The sequence below is a fragment of the Athene noctua genome, chromosome 1 (genome assembly GCF_965140245.1).
Source record: "Athene noctua chromosome 1, bAthNoc1.hap1.1, whole genome shotgun sequence".
Classification (NCBI taxonomy): domain Eukaryota; kingdom Metazoa; phylum Chordata; class Aves; order Strigiformes; family Strigidae; genus Athene; species Athene noctua.
Genome location: NC_134037.1, coordinates 21,805,955 through 21,826,582, shown reverse-complemented (window position 1 = coordinate 21,826,582; position 20,628 = coordinate 21,805,955). Strand labels below are relative to the sequence as shown.

The window sequence follows — 20,628 nt, the reverse complement described above, 5'->3', positions numbered from 1 at the left end:
TCTTTGTTGTAGTAATGTATATCAGTACATCACTGGTATGATTGTAATAAATTCTACTACAGTTTGGAAATAGTTTCTCAAGACTATTTAAGGTCTTAAAAAGAGACCTTACTCATAGAAAGCTTCAGTTTCTGCCTCTGTTAAGAGTTCAGTGGGATTGTGGCTCCACTGCTTTGCAGTACCATACCAGATAATCTTCAGATCAGCACAGCGGCATCTGACCACCTTTACTCTGAAACAGATAAAGCTGTAAAATCTCAATGTCAGATGAGGCAACAACACTCAAATCAGAGAAAGGCCCAGATAACATTTTTTAAAGGTCACATCCAGTACAGCTAAAAGAAAAAATCCCATAAAAACACAAATACCTCTAATGAGTTTGAATTAAAGTCATTGGATAGAAGTAAAATACAAAAAGATGTAATTTGGAGGCTTAGAAAATTTAAAGCAAAAGGAAGGTCCATTTATTTAACATTCTTGATTTGCTTTGTGATAGTTACATCACTCAACCCGTACTGCCCTTCTCATTCCTCGTATGTTTTGAGGAATTTTGAGGAAAAAAAAAAAGTAAAAGACTTTAAAATTTTGTCCCTCTATTCTCATTGTATCTCAAATGCTCAAACGCTTTTTGAAATAAAAAAGCTTTTCAAATTAAAAAGAGTTTGGTAACTGAATTCATGTCCCTCTTTACCCTTACTCTCTCCTGTCTTTCACACAGCCAACTGTCTGTCTTGGGAATCAATACACATATGCGTAGACCATGATAGAAATAAATTTGTTCTGAGCATTTACTTATGTTTCAGTATCTTCACCGACTCCTGAGCTTGGAAACATTTTACATTTTCTACTATATTACTGGCATAAATGTTGACTCTGCTAAGCTTATTTTTCAGCCTCAGAAACATATTTAATCTTGTGAGGAAGAACAACCACACCAGGTGAACAGCATGCAAATTTTCAGTATCCTGTTTGCCTTATGGGGAGACTGAATTTCTACTGCAAATTTAATGTGGCAACAGAAATCCAGAGTTATAGCATTGATTAACATCTGTCAAAATACAGAAACCCAAAGCAAAGGATCCATCCTTAGTTTCCTCTGTTGTGCAACTTTGTACAGTAACATCAAGATAAATTCAGAGACATCAGAAATGGTGATTAAACAATATAGCAGTAATGTACATTTTTAGATGCTGCGTGCAGCAGAAAGGCAAGGGTGAAGTTAGAAAATAAAACTGTACTTGACAGTGAAATTTAAGACTTATTATGAAGTGGACTTCCTGAAATTAGTTTGCCTACTGCAACTTTTCCACCTTTTACCCCAAACTCTATATAAATTACACCATATTCACACATAAACAATGCACAATTTGCCCACTCATATATGTTATTTTCATGTATGAATTATTTTTATTATTATATTGCCAAAGGTTTCTAGCTGAAAACTGCATGGACATCACGCCAGGTCCTTAGAACGTATGCTGTATACACTGTGCAGATACACCATCAGAGAACTTCAACAGATTTACTGGTATGGGATTAAGAACCACAGGTTAGATGTGTTAGGAAGAAAGGAATCTGAAATCTTTAGACATAGCCTTGACAGGAGGATCTGAAGAGGCCCAAATCAAAGGTAACATTAGTATTATTGGCGTGACAGACAAGATGGTGACCGAGAAAACAAGCAGTAAGGAGTATCTAAGAGGGAAGCCCTTTTTAATCACATCCATCTTGAGTTGCTGTTATAATATCTGGAGTACAGATATAAATCTGAGTCAGTAGCACAAAGATGTCAGCTGTAGTTATTTGTGGGTAGGACTGTAGAGCTGATGTGTAAAAGGAAAGGAGAGATGAATCAAAACTTAAACCTCCTTAGGACTGTGGCAGAAGTCTGCTCAGGACATTTCAAAGTATGAACAAAAGGAATGATTAAGGATTTAGGAGGAAAACAAGTAAACAGTGGAGCCAAAGATACAAGGTATGATGAGATTTAATAAGATCAAAACTGACAGTGTGAGAGGAGGAGGAAGAATTGTCCAAGAGAGAATCATTAGGTAATTTGGTGAGAGTGGTTTCAGTTAACAAGAAGGTCAGAAGCCAATATGAAGGGGTTTATAATAGCACTGAAGATCAGATGCTTTTAACAGAATGTGAATGCATAAATAGGACAAGTGATTTTGGAGCAACAGTGGGAAGCAACAGAGAGGGAAACAGAGTCAGGACAGTTTGCTAAGGATTGGAAGAGTTAATAAAGACTAATACACTCTTGAATTATGAAAGGAAGTGGTTAGAGAGACATAGTCAAGAGAAGATCAGGAGAAAATGACAGCAAGTGTAAGAGAGGTCAGGAAATAAGGTTAGAAGGGATCACTGGGGAAAAGATAAGAGAGAAGAACCGGTAAGAAGCATTTACATCTGCATCAACAGACAAGTAGAACAGCAGTATGTCTAAATAGCTGTATAAAAATTAAAAAAAAAAAAAAAACAAAAACACAATGAGGGTGGAACAGGGTACACAGAAACACGGAGTCTTGTAGAATCTGGAGCCTCCGTCCTTGGAGACATTCAAAGTAGCACAAGACTCCAAGCAACATGATCTACCTTTGAAGCTGGCTCTGCTTTGAGCAAGAGGGTGGAGTAGATGACCTTCAGAGATCTGTTCCAACCTGAATTACTGTGTGATTCTGTGTAAGAAGGACAGAATAGGGGAAGATAAGATGGAGAGATAGAATAATAATTTCACAGTTTATCAGTTTGGATGTGTGTGAAGAAATCATCAGGATTTTAATACAGCTTGACGTACAACATGGGCCTTTAGGAACAGATTTTCAAAGGTACTTTCGCATACGAAAGGGCAGTAAGTATCTAGTGGTATTTCCAGGAGTGCTTATATCTAAGTCTTGGCAATGGAGACGAGATTTCCTATATAAGCAGCTTAGCAGTCTGGGCCCTTTATAAAATCCCCATCAGTACTGTACAGGTCTTAAAGAATGTGTATCACCTCTGAAATCTGACCTCAATATATCAAGATAACTGGATCCAAACTGAAAATTAAAAGAAACTGAAGGGAAAAATAAACATAAATAACAATATAATAGCTATATTTCATATAAGAATTCACCCTATTCATGCTTTAACAGTTAATATTCAGTAAGAGAGTATAAATAGATTGGAACCTTTCTACCATAGTTGCAAGCAGCATATTTCTGTAAGTCTCTGCTCTTTAAAGTATAATAGAATTTTTTTTATGATGATGAAACATTCTTATGTTAATGACCACACCAAAATCTCAGTCCTTTGCCTCTCTGGAAAAGAATAAACAGGCTAACAATATGGGATCTAGGCAAATCTTTCATGAAGATTAGCTTCACTTAATAGTTGACATCAGAGAGATGTACAATGGGTCATGTGAGTAGATCAAAATCCCAGACTCCATCAGGATTTTGGAAGATTATAAGAAGGAACTGTGACAGCGGTGCAAGGAGTGTGCTGTAACAGAATGTTAGATTTCTGGGTTAGTTAACACTTTTCTTCTTCCAAAGAGAGAACAGATGCAGGGAAAGACCTGAATTTCTAAAGGCATTTTTGCTGGTAAATTATACCTTACATATCTGTGCTCCCAACCAAAATACATGTTCTGAAGTTTCAATGTCAAATGGCAAAGGTATAAAACAGAGACCCAGATTCCTGACTATGCAAAAGAAGAGAGTAAGGATCACATCTTCAACGTAGGATCTTTTCTGCAGCAGCATTCATACAGTTAAGAGCAGTTTAGGGGTAGCTCTAATCTTTTCCAGCTGCTCGAAGCTGTCGCAGGGCTATTGTTACTTGGTGATACAATAACGAGTACATTCCCTACCAATTACTAACACCAGGTAAATGCAGGAAAAATAGTGACTGGAAGTGACTATGTGGATTCCAATGGGTATCTGGTCAGAATATAATCCACTCCTTTTGTGAATTGAAAAGTCAAGTTCTTTTGAACCATTTAAAAAAATCAAAATAAAAGCAACATTTATAATGTTTAGCAACTACAGGCAGAGTGTCAGCAAGTTTTACTGCTGAATATTCAAAAATATGTATTCCTTGGAGGTATCTTGTAAAATAAAAAGGTCTCTGAGTAATAATAATACAATGAAAACTAAGCAGCACATGTTCTTAAACAAATGACATGCATAGGAGTAGTAAAATGCTCTCTTACACATTCTGTAACAAAAACACAATCAAAGCTGCTTATTTAGCTAACAAAAGGCTAATTTTCTGATGTTAACATCTTCTGCCTTTAACAACTTGAGAATCAGTGCACGACTCCAGTAGTACAAGGAACTCCTCACCAAATCATGCTAAAAAAATATTTGCTTTGAATAGGTTTACCTAAGTACACAGAATCATAGAATCATAGAATCAATTAGGTTGGAAAAGACATTTAAGATCATAGAGTCTGACTGTAAATCTAACACTGACAAGTCGACCACTAAACCATGTCCCTAAGTGCCACATCTACACATCTTTTAAAAACCTCCAGGGATGGTGACTCAACCACTTCCCTGGTCAGCCTGTTAAGGGAAAGAAAAAAGGCAGGTATTGCATGAAAAATACTTTTAGTAGAACATAGGCCTTCTGACTGAAGATAATACCCCAATTGTATCAATGTGTATTTCATTTTACTTTCCCCAATTTTAGCTTGGTTTGTGCTCAAGCACTCATTATGCATCACTCAAACAGAAACAAAACAGATAAGAATGTTACACATCATTAGGGAGTATAAACTCAGCTACCATGGACAAAGCCCCAAGCATCCTAAAGCTTCACTGAGAATTGGAAATAGATTTCTGTCTTTTAGTTTTCAGGAAATGAAAGGAAAGAGCTTTCTGATCTTAGATATCCTTGGCACTGATAAATAGAGTAGTCACTGTGGGACTACTCACATAAATAAGGTTGTAGAATCAGGCCCATCATTCTTAATTTAAAAACACCACTTTCCAGACTCAGACCAAATGAGTAGAAAATGTGGTATGTTTTTTATTGGAAATTCAGAAGTACGAACCAGAACATGTTTTTCAGGACAAAAAAGATTCTGTAAAGGAATATTTCTATTTGAATGCAATAAAATGTCTTTCTCTACTAATTAGACTCTATCTCAAGGAATCAGACAATGCCATCATTGTGCCATGTGTGAAATCCAGCAGCCACAAAAGGTCCTTTTTTGCCTCTGCATTTAATACACAGGTTTGTACAAACCTATTGGGAGGACAGCATTTACTAGCTCCATGAAGATTTGTTACATTTCTGTGCTGATCGTAATTCCTGGTTCACATATACAATTTAAGCCATAATTTGGCAAGAAATATAGCCAGATGAGACTATGCCCCATTTTCCTAAACTGTACAGGAAGTAGACTGATTTTGCATGCCTATGCCTGTGTCTACGTTGTTTAGAGAAAACACTTCAGTCTTGTTTGTTATTTCTCTGAGGGCCCATTTTCTTGATGATGAGCTCATACCAGCTGGGATCTAAAAAATACCTACCTTCTGGAGAAGGAAGGGATCGATGCTGTTTTTCTTTGTTGTCCAACGTGACTTAGCATGGACAGGTGCTCAACTCTACAGAATTGTTCTGAGCTACCTCTACAAAGTAGTTCCGAGCTATTCATCCTGCCATGTTAGCCAATATTTAAGACCAGTGTGAACTGGGAACTGCACAATGTGCTTAAAGCTGAGTGAGGTGATGGTGCCTGTGAAGGCTGTAATTGATCTAGGCTTTATGCACTTTTAGTCTTAAACCTTCATAGAAAAATCTGTGAACTTTGACGGCACATAAACCCACGCCATTATCCTTTGTTTGAGCTAGAATCTGACCATGCTTTTATGCAGGTCTTGCAGCAAGAAAAAAGACTCAACTCACTTCCACAGTGGTTGAATTCTGCTGTTTGAACAATTCATCCCCAGAAGACAGATGGCTCTTCCCATAATAGAACTATCTTGGAAATAATTTTAGAACATCTCAGAATAGACAACTATAGAATATGTCCCTAAATACACACACCTGAGTGACAAAGCAATGAGGACACAGTAGTGTCAACAGAGCTCACATCTGCCTTGGGCTACCCCAACTACAAACAGGACAGCGTAAGCATGAGAACAGGCATGGTCAGTGCACAGCTCAGTTCCTCCCTCTTACAAATAGGCCCTTCTTAACTCCACAAATCATTCCTCCTGAGTTAGGAACATGTCATTAAATCAAAGAGCCACTTCACAGAACTCAGAGACTCCTGCTGTGAAAACAGATGTATATACCTTCTTCATAGAGTAGTTATATATTTGTACTATATTTGACTGTTATTTCCATTCATCTTCTCATTGATATATGCTCTCTCAATGCCTCATAACCTTCATACAGCCCAGAAGTCCCTCTACACTGACTTGGGGCATATAGATCAAAGGAGAAGGAAGGTGCTGCGCACAGAGTAATAGGCTGCAGGAAACCAGATTTAAAGAAAAAGGGCAAGATAGGGGCTATTTTGGGGGAACAGGAGCAGTGGTGAATATGAGCAGTAGCTAGTAGCTCTGAGAAGCTCAAAGGTAATACAAACCATGAAAGCATAAGCATCACTTGAGGGCGGGGATAATAAAACAGTGGTCAGAACTGTGCAAATGAGGGTTTGGAAACATTCAGTTGTCTTAGGTTTAAAACTTCCCAATCCATCAATGATAGCACTCATCATACAAGCTGTAATACTACACTATTTGAGTGCAATTAATGTTTTTCTTCTTTCTATGGTATCTTTGAAGTAGCTATTTTAGCATCTGTGAGACAGTGTTATTCCCATTTTACTGATAAGGAACTGTGTCATAGAAAGACAAGAGCAGCCAGAAGATGTGAGCAATGCAGGGAACTGAGCACAAATCTCCCATATTTATTCTAATAAATCTCACCATCATTATTGTCTTGCTTCAAATCCAATATCCTTGCCCTCATTCAAAATATTCCTCACAGTCTCCATTATAAATCTTAGGCTGTCCTGGCATCTTTTTCCAAAATCTTTTATTGATCATGTGCTCTTTCAAGTTCCCCGCCAGGAAAAGAATGAGGCACTAAGATGACAAAGCAAAGTGCAATGGAGCGGAAGAGCCAGAAGCAGTGGAAGGAGTATTATGATGCTTCCAAGAAACTGTGTGTTGTGAAAAGCATGAACAATAATTAATCAATGCAAAGTGAGTATTTCCCAGGGCTACCTAGGTTCCTTTCACACGGAACCCCACTTTCACAAGAAGATGGTAGCTCAGTCCATCTTGGAGCTGGCTACAATTTCTAGGAATGTTTCAGAAGCAATGCAAAGCTTTACAATTTATGGAGGACAGAAGTAAATCTACCACCTTCTAATATTTTAAATCCAAGATCAAATAATGATTACGCTATCTTCAGTTACAGAACAACACAATAGTATGCAGATAAAATTATCCAGTCTGTGTTAAGCAAGATATCATACTAGATAAACCAGTGATCCCTTCTGGATTCAACTCTTAACGAGCATAAACAAGTAAACTGAATGAGTGTATACAAGCAATCTGAATAGTATCTAGAACTATACAATTTCCATAGATCGGTATTGCAGCATTCTTCTGCACAGGCTCTGCCCAAGATATTACATTATATTAACAGTCTGTTGAGTGATGAAGAGATTAACCTGCCCAGCTGTTACTGGGATGTGTCAAGAGGTGCATCTGTAACTCAGATAGCCAGTAGGTCTTCTTCCAGTGATGAATACTGGGATTGCATCCATGTAACACCCCAAGAGTCTGGTTTCATCTAGCAGAATCTGTCTGGATTCAAGACTGATGAACAGATAAAGTGTGATCAGCAATGGAGACAAAAAGCAGAAACACCTGAGTAGGAGCAGACATGGCAAGTATCTAGCAGGATTAGAAAAGTCTGCCTGGAATAGGTGCATCACTTCTGTTCCCTATATTTAGATTTAAGTCCAAATTTTGAGCAAAGTGCAACTCGTGCAACGTTGTCCTAGAGTGAACAGAGGCTCTGCTATCAAATTCACAACGACATTTACATTAAGATAGTTCTGATCACTTCCCTACTGTCCAAAAGAAAATGAAACATCAGAGAAGAAAGACAGAGGAAAAGCCAACATTCAATGGTAGTATTTGGAACAGGCATTCAAAGAGACAAGCGATGGATGGTTGGAAGCACAGAAACTGAAAAAAAACTTTGAGGATGGCATTCTGGCTGGAGAGCCAGTGAGAATAAGAAGGACGTACAAAAGCCTGGGAATCTAGCCCTGGTGAATGAAGACATACAAACACTGACTGCAGAAAGGCACTGAAGAGAAGGAGGTAAAGAACAAGCACTTGGGCTATGCTTGGGATAAAAAAAGGAACAACACAGGACAAGAAACCAGTGGAGCAATGAGAACTAGAACTGTTCTGCTAAGGACACAGGATTGGGTTATACTCAAGAGTTATAACAGAGAGAAAGGGGGTAGAAAAGGTCATTGAGAATCAATAATGACTAAAAAAACCCTGTTGGGACTTCTAGGAACCAAGTTTCTCGTGATTCCTGTGCCATCAGTAAATATCTGTGGAATCTAATGATAATGAAAAAGGTATCTTGTATCTTATTCATCCAGCAGTAGTTTTCACCAAATCTTATTCCGTGCATCTCCTTTAGTAGAAGAATGGTACAACATGGTGTGGGGGATTTTAAGGTTCCAAGTATCTCATAATTCAGATGGTCATTAAGATCTTCTTATGGGTTTCTGTTTTTAAAATGGTGTACTCTTTCTTTCTGTCTCTCTCTTTCTCACACAGACATTTTTAAAGTAACTTTTAACATGACCAAATCAGGAACAAAGATGTCGGAAGTGCCAGGTTGCCTGTATAACCTAATTTTTCCCTATCTTGTGAACAGGCACCATGATGGAGGCTAATGGCATGACTCATATACCATTTTTCCCAGAATACACCTGCTTCATACAGTGCACAAAATGGCCTTTCTGTAAGAATGTATCAGAACTGTGTACTGAAGAAGGTTCATTTGGTGAAGAATTTTGAAGAAATGCACTAAAAAATGGGGCAGCATTGCAAGATAAGAAAGAATGGTTAAGGTAATTGGATGCCGGCCTAGAAAGTAGGATTCTACCTTTTCTTGCCAAAAAGTTTCCATTGTAGTAATTCAAACCAGGTTTTCTACAGGTGGTCACTAAAAGTATATTCTTCATTTTCTATGTGACTCACTGAGATGAGGCATTTGAATTTGCAGGAGTGATAAATGCTCAGAGACACAGCTGGAAACAGAAAGAACTAAGTTGAAAAAGTTCTATATAACAGTAAGGAGCTGGAGCTGAGGCTTTTGGACCTAAGCACCTCAGGCTGGTGTTGTAGATTAGTGGCACCTTTTGAACACAGTTTCTCTGGGACATGGTTCTCCAGTCATAAAACGGAAATCACATTGTCTTCTGATCTCAGAGGCCTACAATAAAGCTAATGTAATGTTTGTTCATCATTCAGACGCTATAGTGATGATCACTAGAAAAATCCCAAAACAAAATTAATAATAATAATAATTCTGTCTTTAGAGCAAGGCTTAAATACTCTGTAGTAAACAAGGTATGGGGCCACACACTGAACAATGTCAAGAAAATAAAACACTGAACAGCTGCTTACTAAGTGACTATCATATATACTGTGAACTGAATGAGGAGAAAGTCTTTTAAGAAAAATAATATGTGATCATGTAATTAAAGAAGTCTTGATAATGCATATGCATGGGACAGATTAACTTGTCGTAACAAAGTTAATTCTGGCATGTATTAGTTTTTGAGTGTTTGGAGAATTTAATGTACATTTTCAACGTATAATATGAAATAACTGAAGATCCTGCTGAGATCTGATCTAAAGACATATATTAACCATGTGTATTTTATTTATCTAGTTCAAAACAGGATTTACTTTTGACTATTGGAAATGCAATACTGTAATGAATTATAAGAACTGGACTGTTGGAATGAGTATTTCATTACCAGTTATTTATATTTTCTACAAAAAGTTTGGATCCAGGTTTTAGCCAAAATTCTCTAGCATCATGAACAGCAAAAGAGGCAGGTTAAAGTATAGAGACCATCCTCTATGTAATATGCTATAGCACAGTAGTCTACCATTGTCACTTGAATTAATTAAACTACATGAGTTCAATGAGAAATTTATGACTGATTCTCACAAGTAAAGAGCATATTCAGCTTCCATTAACTTCAGTGTGTTTCTCAGTACCCTGGAAAGTCAGACTGCTAATAAATGTACAGAAAGGAGGTGAAGAAGGGTCAGATTCAGTGAATACCTATCATCACAGACTAAGAGAGTTCCCCTGATGGGGTCTCTACAGGACATAGGAAACCATCCTAAATGAGATATTTGTCCCTTTCTACAAATTCTCCAAGCCTTCACACCAAAGGCTACTCCACTGGGGCTTCATTATTTTGTTTGTTACGGGTTCACAATTTAAACAGACTGTCTGTAGCTTTTTAAGAGTGTAAATAAGGAAAGGAAAAAACTGTCCTATTAAATAAGCCAGTATTTTGTTGTTCTTCTTGTTTGAAAGTAAATGCAGACCCTTTCTGGTGGCCATTTCCTTACTATAGAACTTCCTTGTTTACACTGAACTCAAGTTTTATGTGGCAATATTCCCTGAAAAGAATCAGTTAATTAATCTCTAAAAAAAATTAAAATAAAATCATGTAGACTCCATCTGACCCTGAAGGGTTTTCCCCTAAGAATTAACCATTGACTTCTTGCAAATCATCAACCACTCTTTAAGAAAGCACAGTTTCTTTGAACTTTGTAAAATGGATTTAGATATTAAGTTATTTATAAATATTCATAGATGTAGAAGGAAATGCTCAGAAATGCAAGCTCGCATTTAACAGATTTTGTGAAATACTTCAACAAACTATTTACTCAACCCATTCCAATTTTCAACAGACTGGACACATAATTTCCATGGCAACTTCTGTGTAGATGTTCACCTTTACCTAATACCTCCTGAAATCTGAACTTTAATTCAAATGTTTTTGAACTATAGAGTCTATAATAAATCCTCTCTAACAAAATAAACTATTAATAAAAAAATAAAATGTATAGGACTGGATAGATTAGTTGCATTACTTTGCTGTATATATGGCTTGCACCACTGCAGACAATTTGGGCACTGCAAAAGGGGGATATTACAAGACAGAAAGCTGAAGATTAAATTTAGACATGTACATGCTAGCACTGTCAAAATTTCCAGTATAGTCAGTGGATATCTAGTCAGTAAAGTCAGTGAAGCCTAGAAGGAGATTTCAGCAGACCAGTCACCTCCTGACCCAACCCCATTGACTAAGAAGGGAGCAAGACACCTGTATGTAGACACCTGTATTTTGACAACTTAACCTTGAAGAAAGTACCACACCAAATTTGGAAACGAAGCCATCACTTTTAGGTTTTGTTACACAGACTACTGGGAAAAAGATGCTGTAGACGAATAGCCAGTACAACCCTAAGAGATGTGGAGTCAAAACACATATTTTGATCAGCCCTGTTCAAATACATACAAGATTAAGCCAAATCAAACCTTCACCTCCTCTTTTTCATATGCATGAGAGTTTTTGTTCATTAAAATCACAGGCTCCTTGGTTACCTATGGGTAGATATATCTGTATATCTGATTAATTAAGTGGCTTCCATTTGAAATATTCTGTCATTTAAGAACAACTATGTCTCTTATATTAGCATATCGAATCAGAAATTGTATCTTGTTCATGCGTTCATTCCTTGCTTTCATTTGCACTCAAAGATATGACCCATCACATGTATAATATGGCTACATATTTAAGGTAAAATTTCAAAGATGCTTCGGGGTTTTTTTTTCAGCGTGTACTGCCTGGCTTACCGTGGTTCAAAGGAATTATGTCCCTTGCTAATGAATAGACAGACAACATACAAGATTTTGCTTTCCTAATCTCTTATACACTGTCATTTTGCACAGAGTCAGCTCAGTGGGTACTTCAGAACATACACCATATACACATGTTCGTAAACTTCGAACGGTTAAATTCCTGTCTCTCCTGCATTATTTACTACACATTGCTTCTTAAACTTTGGATTCCTTGGCTTTGCATTTATAATGAAATTTTAAGATGAAGTGCTTGTTACCATGGAAATACTTTTTTATCCTGAAAATTTTATCACATGGGCATTTCTTTGGGAGTCTCCAAACTATAGCAATCTTCATTCCTTTGTCATAATTACTATCTCTTATTTCTTAGAAACTTTTTGCTATTTTACATTCAGCAGCAGATTTGCAAAGGGCCACTGTAGTAGAAGGATTTAAAATTAAAGTACAATAGTCCAAATGCAATAAAATTTCAAACCTGCTTTTTAAAATCCTTTAACTTTGTATTTCAATTTCAGCCATACATTTTATTGCCTTGACGTCATTTTACATACTAAACACAGGATACTGACTATTACAATGATTCTGAACAATTTCACAATGCATTTTGCAAGTTCAGGTTCACTTAGTGCAGCCTTGGTATTGTTGTCTTTAAAGTTAAATGCAATTGCTTAACACAGCCATTTGGATCTTACTCTATCTATAGCAAATTGTTTTCAGGCTGATCAAACTTACATGTTCTATAGCTATGAAACTACTTTTACCTTTAACAGTAAGATAAACTGATTTTACAACACATGCACTTACAAAGCCATTTTTATTGCTGTTTACACATTTGAAATGACTATAAACAAAGACAGCTAAATATTGTAACTCTGAAAGACAGGGAAAATGAGGTAGAGATATTTAGTCAACATATGCATGATTCAACTTAATTTCATGTCTTCATCTGTGGAATCCATCATAGGTCTGCTCCCAATTGCTTTTGAAAAACATGCCATCTATTTAAGTAGCAGAATACAGATTTTGGCCAAAAGGCATCACTACCTGAACACAGCTAATCTGCTGCAGAGCAGAAATTAGAACGCTGGTCTTCTAACTTTAAGTTTCTTGCTTAATCTCAGACAGTTCTACAGACTGTATTTCTGAAGCCTGAGGGGTTTTTGCATTTATTTACTGAAGTACATTTGAGATTATTTTTGGCATCTTCACACTGGGTCATGAAACAGCATGTTTTGGCACCTGCTAGCCTCACTAGCAATCTGCTTACTCCAGGCTGTCATTCTTGTCCTACTCCTGGGTATGCATCTGACAAAAGTCTTGCAGGTTTGCTGGGATCCGGAGTTTTGCAAACAATGGGAGAAGAGCAGCATAAGAAAAAGCTGCATTGATGTTCAAGTGTTTTAGATGGGTCTTTATTTGTTGATTATTTATTTTAAATAAATAATAAATAATGCTGTTCATTCCTGTATGTTCCACTTTTTTGCTTATGGTTGATACTTAATGCAAACACAACCAAAATAAACCAGAGATCCTTTCTGCAAGACTCATTTGTGAGCACTTGAAAATATTTATTGTGGGGACTTCCAGGTATATTGCACTAACCACCTCATCTACTGGGGAGTTTAGTGAAACTCTGGCACTAACAGTAATGGTGATGATTGAGAAACAATTTAAATTAGTCTATTAGCCTAAATTAATTGCATTATCTTCGCTTCTCTGCCTACTTGCAGAGATTTCAGACTGAGAAAAAAGTATCTGGTTCTGACATGGTTTACAAGGACTCATCAAACCATGGTGAGATCCTGTCCATACATATTATTAGCAGAGACTAGTAAAAAAATTATGCCACTGTGGAACCAGTGGAATAACTGATGATAGATGTATACAAATTACCTGTTCACACAATAAAGTCTACTCAGTTTTCACATCTTCATATATTAAATAGGAGAAGTCAAGGGTGTAATTTTTTTATTTTTTTTTATCACCTCATGACTATGACTATGAACATGCACCCCACTGCAGTGAAACCAGGAGCTCGGAAGGAAAAGGTGCTTCCTGAAGAGCAGGATATTTTCCTCTGACTTTATGCTCTGACTTAGTTCCTATAGACACAGAGTTCATTTCACCTAACTAGATATCTGCAATATAGGCATCAACATTCAAGATGATCCCTAGGTTTCTTTTATAGTCACTAGTAAGGAATATGCTATTCTACAGTCTGATTCATCTGACCTATTTAGATGTCTACCTTCCAAAGAGATGAATCATGCCCTAAAAGTCTCTATTTCTCTCCACTGACTATAAAGGCAGCCTGGCCAAAGACAATTTAGATATAAAAGACATCTACATTAGGACAGATAAATTTCACCCCAGAAGCCATGAAGGGGAGCACAACAAGAGGGAATGATGTTTTTCAGCAATATTTAACTTCTGTATGATTTTGAAATAGAAATCCATCCACAGGATCATCTGGGGACAATACTACTGAGAGCTGCTGAGCAGCAATGCCCTGCTCTGTCCCAAACCACAGTGGAGCAGCTCCCTCTCGAAATGCGCAAGGTGACCGTGAAATGGTAGTATTTACTCCCCCTGCACTTTCCCAAAAATGTATTTGGAAGAAGAGAGAAAACTTTTAGATTAACCTTCTTTTTTAAAATTTTGTTTGCAGTAACATTAACAAGGACATACTACAGAGTCATAAACTGTATTTGTACTTGCATGCAGGAAGGACAGCTGAGCTTATGAGAATCCGCACATACTTTGTCCTCCCGCCATGCTTTTAAAAACCTTTTTTAAAGCAGTTTCTCATTAGAGCCTTGACTGACTTCTAGAAAACATGTACCTTCTGTTGACTTTAGCTACTTACTGGATCAGATTCTTTATAGTTTTTATCAAGCATATTCCTTTCCTTGGCATTCTTCAGTGCACTGAAGATGAATGTATTGCTCTAGAAATGTACTTCTGTACCTCTTCTGCCTCAGTGCATGAAAGTCTTTTTTTTATATATAGGCTTGTTAATAAAAGCTTTATTTCTACTGTATAAAAAGCATAGTTCTGACCTAACTCAACCCTGATCCAAACTCTATTTGATCAATGAAGTCTTTCTCTTAACTCCACTTGGCTTTCAAATTAGTCTTCTGTGTCTTCCTTGGCTTCAGAAGAAATACTTCAATTAGATATAGCAGCTAAGCAATACAGTCATTCATTTGAAGTGGAAAAAAGCAAAATGTGCATATGTGCTAAGATTTTTTTTTTCCCAACCAAAATTTACAGCCCAATATTCATCATGACAAAAGAATCACTTAAGACCACATAACAAAGCTAAAAACTGGAAACCGCTCAAAATAAAGCTGCATGATTAACCCTTCTTCATAAAATGCTAGAGTAGCAGAAAAGGAGGGATTTAGCCTTAAGAAGCGGTAATGATTTGGCAAGATTATTTTTTATCTCTTCTAATCCAATTACTTCAACACTTCCTAAGTGTTTGCTACAAAAATTATCAGCTCTATCATCATCAGATTTCTCTTAAAAAAAAATTTTTAGTTATGTAGTTATGTTGTGTATTCCCCTTGATATGGGATTGGGATTTATACATGTAGCTGCTAGTGCAATGAAGAGAGGCCATGCCCTTTGATAGTGGGATAAATTTGATTTTATATCCCAAACAATTTTCAGGATGATTTAGGGATTAGGTATTATGGGAGGTTGAGCTATATATCCAATAAAACACAAGAATCTTTTTTTTTTTTTTCTAATTCTCATCGGTGATATGAGCCTGCTCTGGCATTTTTAGTTTTAACATAACTGTTCTCTTTAGCATGCTAACATCAGCAGCAGCCTGTGATCAATCACAGTTGGCTGGCCCATGCAATATAAACAACCATGCCTGTTCACAGGAGCAAAGATGCTGCCTAGAAACTGCCTCATTTTTGAAACCACTTAAGTCTGGAGAGACAAAGAGAAAGAAGCACAATGTTACGTGATGATTTCTACTACTTACATTTACAGTGGTAATTTACAAACTAGAAATTTAGCAACATGTGACATTTTGATTGATGAACTTTGCTTTTTTAGAAGGTTGTATTAGGACGATTTACACTGCCAAGAGCTAACATGAACTTGTTATCATGACAGTATATTTGTAATACTCTGTCTGAACTAACATAAGGCATTATTTTGCTTTCTGCATCTCTGCCATTTCATCAATATCCTGACATAAGAACAGTATGATAGAGAAGCATAGCGAATTTATTTCATAATGAGAGAAACTAAGATTTCTGACTACTCAATTATTTAAGTGGAGTAACTAAGATACCTGAAACATGGAAGGACACCTGATTTTGCTTCAAAAACAGAGAAAATACAGTCACAATCCCTGATCCTTAGGTCTTGCTGAATTTTGCTCAATACTTAGCTAAGCATCTTGCAGGAAGTTTGTAGCATAGACAAAACCTGAACTCATCTTTCCCAACTCTAAGCTAATTTTCTAATTAATGGACTAGACATTTTTCATTCCCTGAGGCACTGTAGAACAAGCAGGAAGACTATAAAGCTGGCTAAAAAGAATATTGTATACCAGGTATTCCTACACTGCCTAATTAGGGTGTCTTTTCACCACCCTGGCAGGGCAAACTGAATAAAGCAGTAGGGATAAAGTGCCTTAAAATCCCTAATCTATGGTATTGTCCTCTATGGGTCTCCATCCTGTAAGGGACCAGAGGGTCCCTTGAAGATGTCAAATAACTATTATATTAAAAAAGGCTTCAGATGCTGTACCTTCATTGGGTTCACAATATATCACAAGATGGAGCTTAAGGCCCAGAATCATGTTTCTTTCTGTCATCAGCTGAAGTGAGCAATCCTCACAAAAACTGTTCACACAGAGAAGGAAGAATACATGAGGTTTTCAGGGGGTTAGTTCCTAAGTTTCAAACCGATTTACTCATCTATAGAATGTACAACTGTTTGTATGTCAGCCACGTCAGGCATCTGTAATGCGAAGATAATAATTAACAAAATGTGTGCATCTTGATATTCCTGTGCAGATAAATGATCAAGTTTTAAATATATTTTATGCAGGCAAAAAGAAAATAGCAAAAATCTCACCAGCAGGGTTTCGTCAGCAAGGTTATGCCTTTGCAGAACTGCAAGTGTCAGTAAGACCATGAGAAGTTTTATTTGTAAAATATCAAATGTGAAGAAGGTAAATAATTCACTTCAGACTCTAGGGCTGTTGGTAACTGCTTGTGAGTTATCTCTCTTTGTGCTGGGGAAGGATTGATTTTATTTTTTTTCTTTCTAGGCCCATGGTTCCTTAATTGTCTTGTTCTGTGGAAGACTCTACAACAGAAAGATCTTCTTGTAAATCCATTTAATTTTCTCATGTACATTCCCTCACTTCTCAAACTTTAAAATCATTTTATTTAGCAGCCCGACAGAAAGGACTACACAAGATTTCTCAGGATCCTAAAGCACAGCATGAGAAGTTCTGTGACCTCAACCTGTCCAGCTGAGAATCTATTTAATCATGCCTTGCATATTCTCATCCTACCTTCACAGATTACTTTACTTCTTTCTTCTTCTTATACTTGCATTTCAAATTATTATTGCTTTCCACTGTGATATGCTGTGTCTCATCAACTCATTATGTGGATGGGCAAAAAGTAAATCAGAGGTAAATTTTCTCCTACATTTAATCTAAATCTTCCCTACAATATCTTAATTACTATGTAATGTAATTAACTGATTCATGCTTCATGTTATTTCAGTATAGAACTCCTGAGTCTAACTACATTTATAACTGCTGACCACCATCATCAAAAGGAATCAAGTTAGTAGACCAACATACTGTATATGTGTCTCAATATTATAAATTATTCAGCTTTCAACTGAACTTTTTCCTGAGTTTCCTTTGAGGAGTGGGACCTATGACTACTAGTGGAGTTTATTCTCCTAATAAAATAAGTATTCTCATGTTCTTTTGGGAAAACATAGGGGATATGAGGGAAAATAATAACACAATTGTGTCCTGCTGTATTAGTTAATAAAGGTCTGTGAAAAATGGCTCCCCAACAGCTGCTCAGCATGGAATCTGATAGTAGCCTTTTGAATTTCTGGGCAATGCATACGTTTTCTAAGTAAGAAATCAGTAAAAGAAATAGGATGCAAAAAAAATCTCTGTGATGAACACCAAAGGAACACCATCTATTTTTCTTATATTCCTCATACATAGAATGCAAACATATCCAGTATTTTGCACAAGTTTGAAAGCAATGCCGTTCTTCAAAACTGAAGTGGGTTTTATCTTTGCCAGCCTCTGAATTCAGTTCATCCACATTTTGTACACACTCAGTTTATATGCTCATTTGTTTTTTGTGCCAGCACAGGATGACTACAGTGATTGCCCCGAGATAGGACAACACTAGGGGAAGCCATACTTTATGGATAAATATATACAAAAAGAAACAAATAGCAAGTTTTCCAACCTATCTATCCTGCACAGCTAATTCTGCTTTTTTATGAAGTTTAATGAGGTAAAATTTTTTATTTATTTACACTTAACTCGTACTACCTTTCTGATTTCACAGTAAAAAGAATTCCAGTGCATCCTGGTTCAATAGGATTCAGGCACTCATTCCTGCTCTGTGTAATTTCAGCAGCAAGAATAATATATTCATCATCTAATTTAGCTGCAAATGACTCTTTTAGCATGAATTGTCTGTTTAAAGATAATGCACAACAGAACTCTTAACTGCATCCCAGAAGTCATGCAGCACCAGGCAGATAAGATCACAGTGGTTACCAGGAGTAGCAAATGGGAAAAGCACTACAGGAAATGAACTCTTGTCAATAATCTCAAGAGAGTGCTATATTTAGGTCAATTGTACCTGAAATCGTTTGGTGGGGTAATTGCTCTTTGGTCCAGACTCTGCTCTCTGAGCCTGTCAGAGTGCTTGTAGGTCCACTGGATTGGATTCACCAATTTTCTTCCAGATTCATTTTCTAAAAGAAAAAACAAAACAAAACAAAACAAAAAAAACCCACTTTACTAAAGGACAGCAAGCTTACCAGGAACAGAGAAAATCACTCATGTGTTATTTTAGCTTTTAAAAACAGGCTTTCAATAAATGCATTTAATACAAAAACTTGTTCCAATATCCAAGCGATTTCCTCCGTTTTCTAGAATAGAAATTTATTCAATTATTCAAACTTTTTATTTGGCACTGAAAAAACTTTCCAAATCTGTTAAATGTCTGAGGAGTGATCTTTTGCTTTTGCTGATCAATAATCAATGCAAAATTAGAATTGGTCTTGCATCCTATAATGTGTCCCAGTGCAGAATTGTTCAGGCTTTAATTTGGTCTGAGTCCTTGTCTGATAACACAGCTTAGTGTTTAATAATTTAAGATGTTTTATGCATGTATTCAGAGGAATGCAATAAATTCATTTTTAGGAATCCAATCTAATGAGCCACATACTGACCCTTTACAACAGTTAGTTGGATTCATACAGGTATCAGAAAACAGCACCTAATCCTTCTGTCTTATGATTTCTTAGAAGAAATATTCTGCTTTGATAGCACAAAGTCTCCAGCAGTACTATTCCTTCTTCACATTAAAGAGTCAGTATTAATAGGATGAATTTTAAAGTAAGGAAAAGCCTCCTCTAGCAGCTATTCAGCATGTGTTTACCTTCTACACACACAGATGCAGCATCATATTTGTAGTCATTACTCAGTGCTTGTGATTAGTGTCTCCCGTAATTAGAGAAAATGTCATGATGTAACTACACTGCTGAAGAATAGAAATGTACTTTTTATTTTTAAAAAATTACAAAGGGAATAAGATACTCTGCTGAAAACTGCAGTAGGTGCATCAGTTATTTTAGCTATTGTTTCTTCTGTAGAACTTCAAATTCAAAGATACTCATTAAACTGAGTAGATGGCAATAACAGACGAAGTGTTAATGGGGCAGCAGTGGAGTGTGTCAGGAAAATGAAGAGACCCTGAGGGGCTCACCATGCTGTTTATGCTCAGCTAAATTCAGCAGCATTACCATAAATCCTCTAAAAGATACTGTACTCAATTTCTTATATGCTACTTCTTAGGCAAGGAAATATTCTAGAAGATTAGAAAATGGGAATAAAAATAAGTTTAAAAACTATTTTCTATTAAACAGTTTGCATGTAAATACACTAAGCAGTATTCTACAATTACTTTTTTGCAACTTTAATAAAAAAAAAAAAAAAAAAAAAAAAGAGATGGTCTTCAAAATAATGTGTGAGCCTAAGTGAAAATTTCTGAAATTGTGCACAGGAACAGAGGCCTTTAACAAAAGAATCATAAATTCTTTCACAAAATTCTTTCAAGGATCAGGTTGCAATATCAATTTCTCACATACACAGTTCAACTGGCTGAAATATAATTATGCATGTAACCGATAACTTTTCACAAGAGTCCAAAATTCTTCATTTCTAGTTTGTTTTTTTCAATCTAAGATGGCATTCTGAGGTAGTAAATTAATCTTGGGAAATATACATAAACCATTAATTCCAATAATTTACAGCTTAGAAAGAAATATATACTGTTCTGCAGGCATCTTCATGGTGACCTTAACGTGCCTCTTCTCTTTGATTTCAGAAAAAAACTTCTCCTACGTAAGGATAGATGGATTTATTGTTAAGGAGAA

General features: G+C 36.4%; 1 protein-coding gene across 5 annotated transcripts in view; it reads right to left on the bottom strand.

Annotated features, from left to right (window-relative positions):
* MYT1L (myelin transcription factor 1 like) overlaps positions 1 to 20,628 on the bottom strand; it is a 312,706-nt gene that overhangs the window by 211,050 nt on the left and 81,028 nt on the right. For 4 of the 5 annotated variants that reach the window (XM_074895697.1, XM_074895698.1, XM_074895694.1 and 1 more), the window contains exon 2: positions 18,828 to 18,942. The exons of the other annotated variant lie outside the window; for it this stretch is intronic. The gene's annotated coding sequence lies outside the window, so the exon portion shown is untranslated. The remainder of the gene's footprint in view (positions 1 to 18,827; positions 18,943 to 20,628) is intronic. 5 annotated transcript variants of the gene reach the window in all.